This window comes from Balaenoptera physalus (genome assembly GCF_965194825.1).
Source record: "Balaenoptera physalus genome assembly, chromosome: 9".
Taxonomy (NCBI): Eukaryota; Metazoa; Chordata; class Mammalia; order Artiodactyla; family Balaenopteridae; genus Balaenoptera; species Balaenoptera physalus.
The window spans coordinates 40,006,335-40,021,196 of NC_138888.1; the positions used below are offsets into that span (position 1 = coordinate 40,006,335).

The following is a 14,862-nucleotide window of genomic DNA, read 5'->3' on the forward strand; positions in this document are numbered from 1 at the left end:
TTGACGCACAACTAATTTGTTGACCATTTGACCACACACAAACTGCTAAGTAGCAATCTTTTTTTAAAGATCTTGAGCTATCTTCTACTCAGCTGAAAGCAAGAAGAAATAGGGAATCTTCTGAAAACTTCATAATACTTTCACATGAGTTGGAGACCTAAGGGGTTTAGATAATTCAGATATATGCACAGATGTGGGTGCTTGTCAAATTCAAGCCTTTTCAGTTTTTCTCTTTAGTTTTTATGGTATCAGTTACAGAAAACTGTTTAACCTCCAGGCAGGACCTGGATATTTCATATTTCTCTCAGTTGGAAATTAGAAAAAGGAAAACATTCCATATGAAAGACATTTTTGAAAGACAAGTATACAGAAATATTTTCTCTAATAATATCTGTTTTATATAGAAAATATCCTTAAGAAAGGTAAAGCAAGTTTTGTTGGGACACCTAGTATGACATGCATGATAATGTTCTTTCTGGTTTATTTCACAATGCTGTGCTTTGCTAAAACAATGTTTACCTTGATTTTGGGTTTCTCTTCTTGTCTTCCTCTTCCTGGCTTGGCTTTAGCTTTTAAACTAAAAACAAAAATAAATGAAGGCAGAGAAAAATTTTTACAAGCAAGTGTCTTACAAGAAATAACTGTAGTCTCATAAAGTTTTATCTTTCTTGATTTGTTGCAATTTGAGATGTAATAAAAACGTAAGGCAAGCTTTAACATCATGTCCTTTAATCTAAATACAGTACTTTCTTGCCTACCATATCAGTGGAACTTACACATTTTAAAATTTTAGGACGTGAAAGTTTTCTAAAAAGTACTGCCAGTCTCTGCTAGGATTCCACTTATAAGTTTTTCAGAGGAAGAGAGACACGTAGGAAGCTTGGCATCACTTCTAATGTTACCAAATTAGACAGTGTGTGACAATGTCTAATTTTTCAATAAATACCATTTCAACAAACACCAAACTTGAAGATAATTGCACTGAAATCTGAAGTACAATATTCCATATCAGGTCAGAAATTGTACATAGAGTCTTGATATTAAAAAAATGTAACATTTCAGTTTCAAATATATTTTAAGGCTAAGATTTAAACATACTCTGAGCACTTAATATCAAATTATGGAAAACAGCATGCTAGGTTTCAATTTTTCCAAGTAAGCATGTAGTCTGGAAACACTAAACAAGAATATTTTGTCTCCTTGAAATGTATTATGTTTTTAAATCAAAGACTCATTTTTAACAAAAATGATACTCTGCCCCTGACAGTAGAGGGGAGGGTGTTTAATAGTCACTCTTCTGTGGGAAACATCAAGACAAAAATATTAGAAATTGCTTAACATGCCAAGCTAATGTTTAGTAGTTTTCTGAAAGGTCTGTGAAGCATCTACAAATATTTCTATAAACAAACTAATTTTTAAATTGAAAAAATCTTGCTCGCATACTAGGGAGAATTTGAATGGTCTATGAAACTTGTTAGGTCTTTGGAAACTAGCTGTTTCTTGGCTAAAAAACAATAGGCCCCTCGAGGTCATTTCTTCCAACTGAGTCACTAACTCAAGGGCAAAGCTTGATGTTTAAATGCTAGTGGAGACATAGCCCTCTGACTGTGATCCTTATTTTCATGATGCAGTATCATGTTTTGGATACTCCTCTTCTAATGATATTCAAATCATGTTTACTTATCACAATCTGGGAGCTTCTAATTTGCAAACACTACATCTAATTTCAGCCTTATATCTCCCCAAGGATCGCCATACAGCAGAGGCTAATCCAATGTTTATCAGTTGAATTCATCTAAGATGGGTTTTCTCCTTTCCTAATAATTTCACATTGTGACTTCTACCTGTTTTCTTTGTGGTGCGTCTGCATTAGACCACTGCTTGCTGATTTTTGCACCACGTAAGAGGAGCAAGATAGTACTACAATTGCCTACTCGATTCTGAGCCTGAAGTGAATAAACAGCAAAATTTTGGAAAGCTCCAGGAAGGGATAGGAGTCAGAAGGAATGTGCTGTCAGGCATTTTTCTGTCTACTGGGGGATTTGGTGCAATAGAAGAAAACACCGGTGTAGAGGTAAAATGGGCTCATTTTCAAACTGCTGCCATTCCCTAAAAGTGATAACTTTTCACTGGGCTTTGGTTTGTCACCTGTAAAATGTGAAGAGTAAGATTTACCCATTGGGATATTGGGAAGATAAAATGTTACATGTAAAGCATTCAAGATAATGCTATACACACAAATGGTAACTATTAAAATTTGAGCTAGAAAGATTATGGTGCTACAAAATAAGAAATTTTCTTTTGTAGGTCACATTCCTAGCTAGAAGTGGCTCAACCTGTCAAAAGAGGTTTCCAAGTGCTCCCTCTTACTTCATCAATATGTGCAGAAGGCTGACCCCATCCAGAGAATTCAGTTGCCATTGAGAAGACAGCTGAGAGCTCAATCATTGCATATAGTACCTCCCTGCCCTTCCCAGGTTGGTGAGCCATGTCAGAAGCTGCATTTCTGGTAAACATGTTAGAAACAAGCAGCATCCCTTTGAGTCAATCAATAAAGATAAAGTCCTTAGAAATCTCTCTGACAAAAGACAAAGAGTCACACATTGGCCTACAAAATAAAATTTGATCATAAAAGCAGGTGTGCTTCCTTGTATACAACTCCTTGAACATAGTTCCTCTCAATTGAAGATCTATGAAGTAAGGAGACAAATTATATACCCCCTGTACTAATCAGGGTTCTCATGAGAAACAGAACCAATAGGATCTTATGTGTATATATGTATATGCTCAGGAGTTCCAGAGGCCTGTCTTAATTTTATACTGTCTTTATCTTGTAGTTGAAGCTGATACAATGACTTTTAAAACTTTATGGTCTTTCTTCTTATTAATTCAATTTCCACTCAGATAAAACCCAGACCAACATATTTCTTTGAGACAGTCCCTCTCAGTCTTGGGTTCCCTGGGCTGGAGATGTAAGTTTGTGTATCATCAATGTAATAGATAGTAATTGAATCTATGGGTGTGGATGAAACTGCTTGGAGTGACAGAAAAGAGATTAGAAGAGTGCTTATGATCAAAACTATGCTGTCCAAAAAAAAAAAAAAAAATTTAACAAAAGTAAAAAGTAAAGACAAACTAGGTCATTTGTTTTTGCAATGACTATGATAGGCTAAGATTTGACAGCCTTAATACATAAAATATTCTTATAAATAAAATTAAAATTATTAACATATCAGAAGAAAAATGGTCAAAAGGATAGATAAATAGATAGAAAGATGATAGATCGCCAGACAATGAAATGCAAAGTCCCTTAACAAGCTATCAATGACTCGCAAATAAATTTTTTAAAAAACTTAAAAAAAAATCAAATTGAAGATTGGGATTGACATATACACACTACTATATATAAAATAGATAATAATGAGGACCTACTCAATAGCACAGGGAACTCTACTCAATACTCTGCAATGGCCTACATGGGAAAAGAATCTAAAAAAGAGTGGATAGATGTATATGTATAACTGATTCACTTTGCTGTATACCTGAAACTAACACAACCTTGTAAATCAACTATATCCCAATAAAAATTTTTTAAAATTAAAAAAAATCAAGTTGGAAAAGATTCTTTTGAAGTATTGAACTCAAAGTTAGGACAGATGAGAATAGATTGACACACATATACTACTAGTGGGGTTGTATTTTGATACAAGAGGGCAATATTTGAGCAATACGTAGACATTTAGAAAGTTTATTTACTTAGTAATTTCTAGGAAATAAATTTTAAAAGGTAGTTAAATATTTATGTGTGAGAATGTTCATTGAAGCACCATTTTTGTACAAGAATGATAGATAAAGTATAATTTTAACAACAAAAAAAATCAGGAACAATCAACATTTCCAACAATAGAGGAATGATTAAGTATATTGTGAGACATACATAGGATTAAGAATTTAAAAGCTAATAACAATTATGCTTTAATGAAATAGAAGCATGATCACAATATGATGATAATTGAGGAAAGCAAGACATAAAACTGTGTAAAATATGATTCCAATTTAATTTAAAATATATACATGTTAAAATTCAGAAGGAGATACATCAAAATGTTAACACCATTTATCTGTGTGATGCAGTTATGAATGCTTTCTATTTTCTCCTTTATTCTATCTAGTTTTCTCTTTCATTTTCCCACAATAAGCATAAATTACTTTACTAAACAGAAAACAGTAAAAACAATAAAAATGAGCCCAAAACATGTGATATTTAAAGGCTTTTCTTTGCCCAATTGCACAAGCAAAAACTAGGTGCTTAGCGGTAAAGGCCCTATAGAAAAAGTAGACATCCTAACACAGATGGCGGGATAAAAATGCAATATGGCGAGCGCAGAAAGAGATTCAGACTGAATCAAAACAGAGACAATTCCCGTAGAGGGGTGGTTTTCTAAAAATTTGGCACAGAAACCACTTATCTGTACTAGATCTTGCCCAGAAGCATTAAAAGGAAAACAAACAGAGCTGCTCCGGCTGAAGACAGAGACGGGGCGGGGCAAAGCTCTGGTGCCTGCACCCTTGATCCCCGCTCTCTGCCTTCCCCAGCAGACTCTGCAGAGGCATGAGGTCTAAGAAACACTGAAAATCAAGAAAATCATCTTATACTAAAGTTTCTCATCAACTACTCCCTAATAAATGTGACCTGGAAACGATCAGAATATGCTGTATAATCGTAATGATTGACTACGTATTACAATATAAGAAAACTTACTCAGTTCTCATAACAGGATAGGTTTGTTCCCTATTTCTCCACAAATTCATCAGCCCTCTCTATTAAAGTCTTCTTTAAAAAATATTATTCTAGGTATTAACATCTATAGGTACTTGGCCTGGAAGGATTCTATCGGCTCTTCAGTTATCCAGAGCAATAAACAGAAAAAAAAGAAAGATAAAGAAATGTGAGCGTATCTGAAAAGAACTGTGGCATTGAGAGGCTGGGTCAGTTTTGGCTTGATCACCCTTGGCTGTGCTTAATGCCAAAGGGAAAAGAATCCTCCCCTGTGCCTTGGCCACGCTGAAGCCTGAACAGGGACAGAATGACGGCTGCAGCAAAATGGCCTCAGCCCAGCGACACTGTAGCAAAGGTGCGTTTAAACTAGCAACTGCAGCTGTGGTGAGCAGTGCCTGGAGACCGCTGAAGCATTTCGACAGGTTTTATTTATTGAATCTACTTAAAACTTTTCAGAAGTTTCAACAGGTTGCCTTTCCTCACTCAGATGCCAGTGGCTGCAGTGAAGATGAATGGGGACGTCTCTTCTGACTGTGTGAAAAACTATAGCACAAAAACACATTCTAGAACTATACTGCCCAGGGTGACCATCAGCCACATGTGGCATTAAGCTCTTAAAATGTGGCTAGTCTGAACTGAGACGTACTGTAAGCGTAAAGGACACACCAGATTTCAAAGTACAGAAAAAGAATGTAAAATATTTCACTAATAATTTTTCATATTGATTACATGTTAAAATCATCTATTTTTGATATGTTAAAATATATTACTAAAGTTACTTAAATATATTACTAAAGTTATTTCTCTTACTTTTTTTAGTGTGAATACTAGAAAATTTTAAATTACTTCTTGGCTCACATTTATGACTGACATTAAATTTCCACTGGACAGCACAGTTACAGAACAAACAGAATTGGGGCTGAAGGTGTTAGTACCTCTGGTCTTATTTGGGATTTTTTTTTTTTTTGTGGGGAGAGGAGAGGATTCCTTTTTCTATGGATGAAAAGAGAGAAAACAGCCCAGTCCTTTTGAGTCCTTGCTGTATCAATTGGGGTTTGAGTTTCTTTGCGGAAGCAGGAAATACCAGTTACATTCCATAATAAATGAGGGAGATGTGGACTAACCCAAAAACGCACTCAGAATGAGCCTTCTGTTGGCTTGTGCAATGGTTAAGAACTATGTTAAGTCCGTCGCTCACTCTGATTCTGTTTTGTTGCCAACATGAAAAGGAGAAAGTTATCTAAACAGATTTTTTTAAAGGAATGTGAGTATTGACCATCAAAATGAGCTCAGGAATGCTCTACATAATAAGAGCTTGTCTTAACTTTTACTCAGGGATATGTCCTCTTATATTTAGGTCTAAACCTTTATGCAGAACACTTTTCTGTGAAATTGAACATTAGTCTTCTGAAGCCCATGAATTCGAAAATAACATTAAGTTATATATTCCTCCAAGTATCTTCATTCATCATTTAAATATATTTTGAGAGTCTGAGTAACATAACAGTAGATTCTAAGATGGAGTTTACATTACACAGTCTCATACTTTCAAGGGCCTTAGTATTTTCATTTGTTTATTCAACAGATATTTCTTGAGCACTAACTATGTGCCAGGCACTCTTTCAGGCATTAGGTGCAATGGGAATAAAAAAGAGAATAAGATCACTGACCTCCTAGAAATCACAGTCCCGTGTGGGAAGTGGACCTTTATCAAATAATCATGTGTTCTGAGAAGCACGAAGGAGGAGCGTAGCTCCTCCAGATACAATAGGAGGAGTGAGACCCTAAATCCAAATAACTACCCAAAAGCCAGTGTATTTGATGTAAAGTATGTGAGGAGAACAAATGTAGCTGGGATACCTAATATATCCCAGCTACGTTATCTAGACATCATAATCACCTATTATCTAGACATGGCTAATTAAGCAAAGCAAGATTTAATTTCAGAGAATGGCCAGGACTTAAGAATAAACTCATCCATTAGGGCCAAAATGTAGGCTGGTGGGGGGCAGGCCCAGTCAAAAACAGCAGAAGGAACTACTTGGCTATATTGACAGGCTTGTCGTCACCCTCCAGGAAATCCATGATATACAAAGACTGGGCTTCCATACTGGCAGAGACCCTTCTGTCGATCTAAATAACAAGGCAGGACACCACTACAAAAACTTAAACCATAGGTCTGGCGACCAAGTCCCGGTGACTGGGCATGCAGAATGTAGGGGGATGGGGTGTGGAAGGGGAGAGAAATGATTAGACTTAAAAACCCAGCCACAGGAGTTTGCTATCAGAATACTGGGTAACAATTTTGACTTGGAGAACAGCGGCCTGTACTAGCCATGATCTGGATTACATTAGTAAGTGTGAGCAATGTTAGAACACCGTGACCAAGGTCAGTCTGTCAAGGAACATTGCTCAGTGCCAAGTTCCCCAGTTTAGAAGACGAGGTAGGGACAGGGGGTCCCTGGTGTTTTCTGCTTTAAGTCAGTATTGCCCCCAAGTGATTTTGATACACTTCAAGAAAAATTTCTCATTAGGTTCAAATATCTCCTAGATAGATATATTTTTGTGTGTGCAGTTGGGTGAGGGACTGGATTAGGAATATATACTTCAGCGGAGACTTCTCAGTGATTCTGATATGCACCCATCCCTAGATAAGTACAACTGCTCTAGGAACTAAGGGGGAGAATGATTAGTCATCTTACCATCATAAAATTAGAAAGGCAATGACAGGGGGCAGGCAATGACAGACAGAAGAGATACATGTCATGATCATGAGCAAGTTTGTAAGAAGAAGATGGTACTTTAAATAGGCTTTGAAAGAAAATCATGATTCAGAAAGTTGGAGGTGACAAGAATACCATGTGTAATAACTGTTTAGCCATTTAAATTCATATAAAATGTGTAATATCCAATATATGAGTATATTCGTATTGTATAATATACAATACAGACTTTATAGTTTTAATATATAAATCAAGGCTGTAAAAATATATATTCTTCTAGTCTCTAAATATATGCAGTTGACCCTTGAACACCACGGGAGTTAGGGGGGCCAACCTTCAAAAATCCACGTATAATTTATAGTCGGCCCTCTGTATCCTTGGTTCCTCTGTATCCATGTTTCCTCATAATTCAACGTTCTGCATCCCCAGATTCAATCAACCATGGATCATGTAGTACTGTAGTATTTACTATTGAAAAAAATCCGCATTTTTTTCAATAGTTTTGAATTACCCACGTAATTTAAAACTGTGTGGTTTAAGGGCCAACTGTATTCTCTATACCTTGTATATCTTGCTTACCAAGTATTCAAATTTTAGTAAAATTCATTCCTCAAGTCATTCTATGATTTTAAAATCATTAGTGTAATTTTTGGTTGACAGAGCTAAATGATGTTCCTTTCTTAGCTGAGATTTTACATATAAAGTTCTTCCAAAGACTTCTCCATTAAAATGAATCTCTCTCCAACCACCATCAAATAATAGCAAAAGAGAGTGGCCCTTTGTCATAACTTTATTGATAGGAGTTGGAAAGCCAGAGGAGGAGAAAAAAAAAAAGGCTGAGAGGGAAAGAGTGTATTAATCATGTTTCTAGTTTCTGTAAACTTGATGATTTAAAATCTGCCTTACGTGCACGTACCAGAGATACCTTATTCCAAACAACCTGGTAATTTCGCTGAGTCACTTGCCTTGGCCTCCTTTGCTTTCTTCCCCCTCAGGAGGAATCATCCTCCCAGGGCCACTCTTTTCAAATACAAACCAACCAATTCAGAGTCTACACTTCTCACCACCTCCCTTATTAGGCTCTCACACTCCTGGCCACAGCCCACCAGCCCTAATCACTTCAGGGCCAGATGTGAGACAGCTGGGACAGCCCCTATGCTCCAAAGTCCACTGAAATGATTCAGACTAGTCAATCCCAAACCTGTTTACCCTGCCTATGGAAAACATGATAAAGGCTCTTGCCCACAGTTTTTTCGCTCTGCCTCCTGACTGCCTGGTGCTTCCTTGTGGCCCTCAGTGGCATGACCTGTATTCTCTCACTTGGGATCTGTGTGTATAATAATAATTTTTTCCAATGGCCATTGTCTCCTGATATGTTGGCCTTACCATCCTAAATAATAATAAATCCTATTAAAACAAAAGAGAGGTAGGGGGAGGGGACAAGGGGGGTGGTTATTGGCCCATTCTAGTTACCTGAGTTAAGAATCTGAATGTTTTGTCTGCTTTGTTCCACGCAAGCAGGGTGAGATGGTTGCCTCTCTGAAAAGTCCAGTCAGGAAACAACTGGTGCTGGGATGGAGACAGCTGGTTGAAGCCCAGTTAATAAGCAGGACAAACGCAAGACAGGAAAGAAGAGGTAAAGAGAAAGGGCAATTGCTTCCAGACTCAGCCAGCACCAGTGCTTGGAAGAGTTGTAGGAGCAGACAGGGGCAGGGATGGGAGGGCCAGGGTATCTTGAGGTTCCTCCACGGGGAGAACTGGCCATGAGCAGTAGGGAGGGGACAGAGGAAGGGTCTCATGGTTACTGCTTGCATTTCACATTCTTTTGACCTTTGAAAGGGATCCCAGGAGATCCCCTTCTCATAAACCTCTGCACATGGTGCAGGGATGGTCAGTACCACCAGGGAAGAGTTTTTCAATAAAGCAAAGTGTCCCAATCATACTTGAGTGATTTAAGCCCCACTTGTGCTGTCTGTGCCCCAGGCTTCTCCCAAACTATTCAACCGTCACCAAGCTTCTCCTCAGTGTGACTGTGTGATTTCCCTTCTCCCAACCAGGGACATCTGAACCCAAAAGAAATTCCTCAACACCTGAAATAAATAACAGGATCTCTTCAATGGGCCTTCCAGTTCTGTGCTCCAGTGCCCAGACCAGAACAATTTTTAAAAATCTTGGAATCACAGTGGCGTGTGGTTTCTGAGAAAAACCACATGTGCTGAAATTCGTTAATTCATTTTAGAACTTATCACATTCACATTTACTACTATACCATTTCCCAACTGGTAGAAAAATATTTCAATATTTAACAAGTAGTGTGGCTGTTTTGACATGTGCTCCCTGAGTATAAGCCCTGGTTTATTATATTTAAGACAAACTCAGCACTCCAAAGAGAGAAACCTTTCATAAACCCAACCAAAGAGATTTTAAATAAAAGATTTGTACACACTTACAGAGACAAACAAATCATGTGTCTATACACACACACACACACACACACACACACACACACACATTAAACTGACACTACTTTAAATGTACCCTGTATTTCTGAATATAGAAATCTCTTTCTTTTCACAGGTTTGCCGTTTTGCAGTCCCAGTGTTAGAGGTTCTCCATGCCAACAGGAGTACTCTTCCTTGCAGCATGAAAGGCTCTTTGTTATTGTGTTCTTGTGCTACTTTCCCATTCAGCATTTTGCAGAATCCCACAGTTATTCTCCACACTATCACAAATAAAAAGAAAGCAAATGGAGCTTCAGAAAATTGGTACAATTGGTAGAAAGGGAGAGAGGAATTTGTAATAATTTTATGTTATAATATCATGAATTCTTTTACTTAGAAAGAATTCAAGGTCACGTCTCCCAAAATAATGAGGGTTTCTGTGAATGTTAACAATGCTCTTTGAGATCCTCTACCTAAAATTAAATGCAGTCCCACAACTCCTTAGGGACCTCCAGGCCGCTCTAGAAAGGCTCCAGAGTGCATGAGTACCTGAGCTGCATCAGGGTAGAAGACATCTGTTTCCCACTCCCTAACACCCTTTGTTTGGTAACAGTACCATAATGTGCCTTTAGGGAATCTCTTCACTCTCGCTCTCAGTCCATTCGTTATAGGTGAGGCTAACCTTGGACCCTGGCGCTGGAAGTGAGCTCCTGACCCCAAGCCAAATGTATAATATGCAATCTCAGGACATTAACTGGAACTTTTGTAAGAGAGATTCTTCCTCTAAAGCTTCCCAGCTGGTAAAACATAAGTCTGAAACTTTCGGTGAACACGTTCACCATAACTTTGGAAAAGCTTCAGAATGAAGCCAGCACATAGGAAAGAAAGCAAAGTCAAAGAGGGTGAGGTGGACACAGAGATGTGCCACTTAGGTTTCTCTTCAGGGGATGACTGGATGCCCAGCTACAGGGAGTGTGGTCATCAGATGGTCCCCAGCTGTCAGCTTCTTTAGAGTCTGCCTCAGCTACAGAGACCTGCCTCACCTGAGGTCATGCCCTTCACGGCTCAGCCCGCATTAGTGACTGAGCATGGTTGCATACAAAGCCTGGCTATTTTGACCAATCTTGGGAAAGACCTCACAGTCAATATAGAGCATTAACTCAGCTGGTTGGTCGAGGTCTTGCAGGGCCTTCATCATGGTTTCATTTCTCCCTCTGCCTTTCCCTTCACAGGTAACAGCTTGCACTCTGAGCTCCATCTCAGCATCTGCTTCTGGAGGACTCTACCTGTGGTAGGTAGAAGAAAACAGATGACTAATTATTTGGGAAACCAGGTATGACTGAAATAAATTCTCTCTCCAGACTTCCAGTAGATTGAGTCAATGAAGTCTCTAGCAATTGAAAGGTTCTTAGCAAAACAAGCGCTATAGACCATAACACAAAGTTCTCATGGGAAATTCTGATAAGTATCTGGCTGTACCTGGATATCCCATTTTTACATTTCTAACCACCAACTCTCTCACTCTCTTCAAACTAATCTTGTAATTCATCTTAATCTTCTCAGGTTTATGAGAAATGAAATCTTGCCATCCAAATTACTGAAGACTACATAAATCATTAATGAAAGAAGGAGGACTTGAGTCCAGAAATGTCTTATTCCAAAGCCTACTGTGGGCAGCAAGGAAAAGATGTATTTAGGAAAAGGGAGTGAGTTTATTTCTAAGGTAAGGAACCGCTTTGTCCAGGTATAGGGAGCCAAGAAGGGCAGAGATGGAGGAAATGAGATTATGAGCTAATATTCAGCCCTAATTTATATGTCTTTATATGTACTTCCATCCATGGCTTTTGTGTCTTTCCACTCTGTCCTATAGGGCTCCCATTCTATTAAGGGCAGATTTTATAGGTAGTTCCCCAAAGCATTTTCTCACCTCTTGCTCTACTAAAAACCTGCTGATATAATAATAACACAATGCTATTCTCTGTCATTTCCTATATAGTCTTCACTTCAATACCACTCTAGACCTTGGCGGGAGGAGCCCCTACTCAGAGCACTAACAGTTAGAGGACCCCACTGGGCTCTCTCTCAGCTCTCCTTCTCCCAGTGGGGTGAGGAATCTATTGGGCCAAGTGACATGCTTGTGCTTACCCTTCTAGGCACACTCCAGGCTCCAGGGACCAGAGAAGTTCATGTTCCCTGCATAGGCCACTTCCTCTGGCTATATTCCAGAAGTGCCAACACGACTGGTGCATACAACTCTAGGTCCAAGAGGGTGGGTGGCCAGGAAGTGGTTGTTTGTTGAGAGTGAGGGCAGAGGTTACAAAAATGGACTGAGATTGGGAATAAAAAAAAGGGTGTGCTGTGTACCAGAAGCTGGCACAGAACTATAAGGAATTCCAGAATTCTAAATTGGAACTGAGCGGAGAGGTGAAGGGTAATTTTTTTTTTAAATTCCCTTTATTCTTTATTGCTTCTAAATCATTGAATTTCCCTGCTCTTTTCATCTCTAATCATTTTAAGTCTCAGAATTACAGAAAATCAGCATTGTAAGTTCTCCTGAGGGGACTCATAGGTCTAAGGGACCCTTACTCTGTATAAATCTGTGACATTAATTCGACTATACCCTTGCCACTGACTAGAGCACTTACTGCTCTCCTGTCTCCTAATGCAACTCAACAGAGTGACTGTTGAATACCATCTACATTACTGAGCACCTACTACGTCAGACACCGAGAATTCAAATGATTAGGACATAGTTTCTGCTCTTGAGGAGTTCATAATCTAGTGTGTGTAGTATGTGTTTGTAGTGTAGTCTTTGTATATGTGTGACAGGGCCTACAAAACAATGGTTATAATAATATGTAACTATGAATGGCATGATTAATTAACTGTAATTAATTTATAATAATTTATAAATAATTTGGGGGAGGTAAGGTAGGAAGGGCTGGTAGGGGGAAGAACGGGCCTTGGATGGTTTCAGAGCAAAAGTAGCACTGTTTTGTTTTGTTTTGTTTTTTTAAATATTTATTTATTTATTTAATTTATTTTGGCTGTGCAAGGTCTTAGTTGTGGCACGCAGGATCTTAGTTGCAGCATGCATGCAGGATCTAGTTCCCAGATCAGGGATCAAACCCAGGCCCCCTGCACTGGGAGCATGGAGTTTTACCCACTGGACCACCAGGGAAATCTGGTAGCAGTGTTTAAAGCAACATGTTGTGCTCAAGGAATACCAAGTAGCTCTATTTTGGAAGGTCTTCAAATTTAAGAGGTTGAGAAAGGCATGATAATAACTAGTCAGAAAAGGCAGAGTCAAGTCACAGAGGACCTTGGATGCCCTTGTCTAATAAGGCATGGAGACTTTACCCTATAGATTGAGAAAAGAACATGAAGAGTTTTATACAGAAGAGGGACATGATCATATTTAAATTTTAGAAAGATTATTTGAGGGCAGAGGTGGATTCAGGGCAAGATTGATTCACAATCCTGGGTGAATCAAGGGTGACCACATCATTGTTGCCAAACAGGCATGCTTTGAGACTGTAAAAGGAGCACCGTGATCAGCCCACTCAGAAAATAGGCATAAACTGGGACCGTCTCTGGAAAACTAGATGTATGTTTACATAATTTGAGGGGATTTAAGGACACTGGGACCATTTATGAAGTTTCTGAAATGATCTAAGTTGGAGACAAAGAAACTCCATGAAAGCAATAGCAATGGGGATAAAAAGGAGAGATGAATTTAAGAGATAGTTGGAAGATAAAACCAGGAATCTTTGATTAATGGTTGTAAGGATGAAGAAGAGGAGAGGTCCTCTGCTTTCAGCTCTGACATGTTTCAAGTCTGGAAGATGTCCCATTTGTCCTTACAACAAGAAAAAACTGAACAAACTGAAAATTAGTGACTTTTCTTGGCCCCATCAGAGAACTAAAGTCGCAAGGCAAACCTCCACCCTGAAATCTGGCAAGACAGAAGAATCCAGAGTCATAGCTAAGATATATTTATCGGGGGAAGAAGCCTCTGGAACCATAAACTAGTAGGAACAAAAATTGTAATTTTGATGAATTACTGGAGACTGAGTGTGGGCTAGCACGAGGGTGAGAAACTCTTTAAGGGCACAGTCTTAGGGAGACCACCCACACTTCTATGGGTTCTGCTTCCAGAAATCCCACCAGGTTCTTTTTGTGAAAAGCCAAGAAAATCCCCTTATGGCTCTGGCAGGGGGAGGGGAAAAGCACAAATATGAAATAGATGCAGAGCTCCACAGTGTTCTCTATAACAAAGGCCTATATTCAGAGGGAAAAAAACTTTACCAGAACCTTATCCAACGAGTGGAAAGGACATTTTCCTCGACTCCTGCCCCTCTAGCCTTCCCGTCTGATATAAGGAGAGGAAAAAGGTGAAGAAACACCTGTGAGGGTAACAGCCCAGGAACTCAAGCCCACTAAAAGACTGAGATTTATTCATAGGATTAGAGAATGTTTTCCCTTCCCATGTCTTACCACCACACCAACAAGGCTCCAAAGTAATAGCAGTGGATTACAGGTTAAAGGGCTGCAAGATGCAGATTCTGTCCAAGGAAGAGTTCTTAGGGAAGCTCAAAGTCAACAAGAGAGACAAAATCAAGGGCACTAGAGGAAGCTGAAGCCTCTGACTTCTACAACTAAAACAAGCAACATGGCCCAACCCAACTCCTAGCAGATGAACATAAAACTGCACACCAAAAGTTTATTTACTTCAATTCTTATTATACAATACATCATAGCTTTCAAAAATAAACTGCAAGGCATGCAAAAGGCAAAAAAAGAAAAAAGTTTCAAGAGACAAAGCAGCCTCAGAATGAGACCCAGATATGGCATAAACTTGGAATTTTCAGGCAGAAATTTTAAATATCTGTGGTTAATATATTAAAATGCTCTAATG

The 14,862-nt window shown here is 38.7% G+C and overlaps 2 long non-coding RNA genes across 4 annotated transcripts in view; one reads left to right on the forward strand and one right to left on the reverse strand.

Annotated features, from left to right (window-relative positions):
- The window catches only part of LOC309666931, a 281,226-nt gene extending 268,058 nt beyond the window's left edge, over nt 1-13,168 (forward strand). For all 3 annotated transcript variants that reach the window (XR_014267359.1, XR_014267360.1, XR_014267361.1), the window contains one exon: nt 9,025-13,168. This is a non-coding gene — a long non-coding RNA (uncharacterized lncRNA). The remainder of the gene's footprint in view (nt 1-9,024) is intronic.
- LOC309666957 overlaps nt 10,028-14,862 on the reverse strand; it is a 31,088-nt gene continuing 26,253 nt past the window's right edge. Inside the window, exon 2 of the long non-coding RNA XR_014267418.1 lies at nt 10,028-11,230. This is a non-coding gene — a long non-coding RNA (uncharacterized lncRNA). The remainder of the gene's footprint in view (nt 11,231-14,862) is intronic.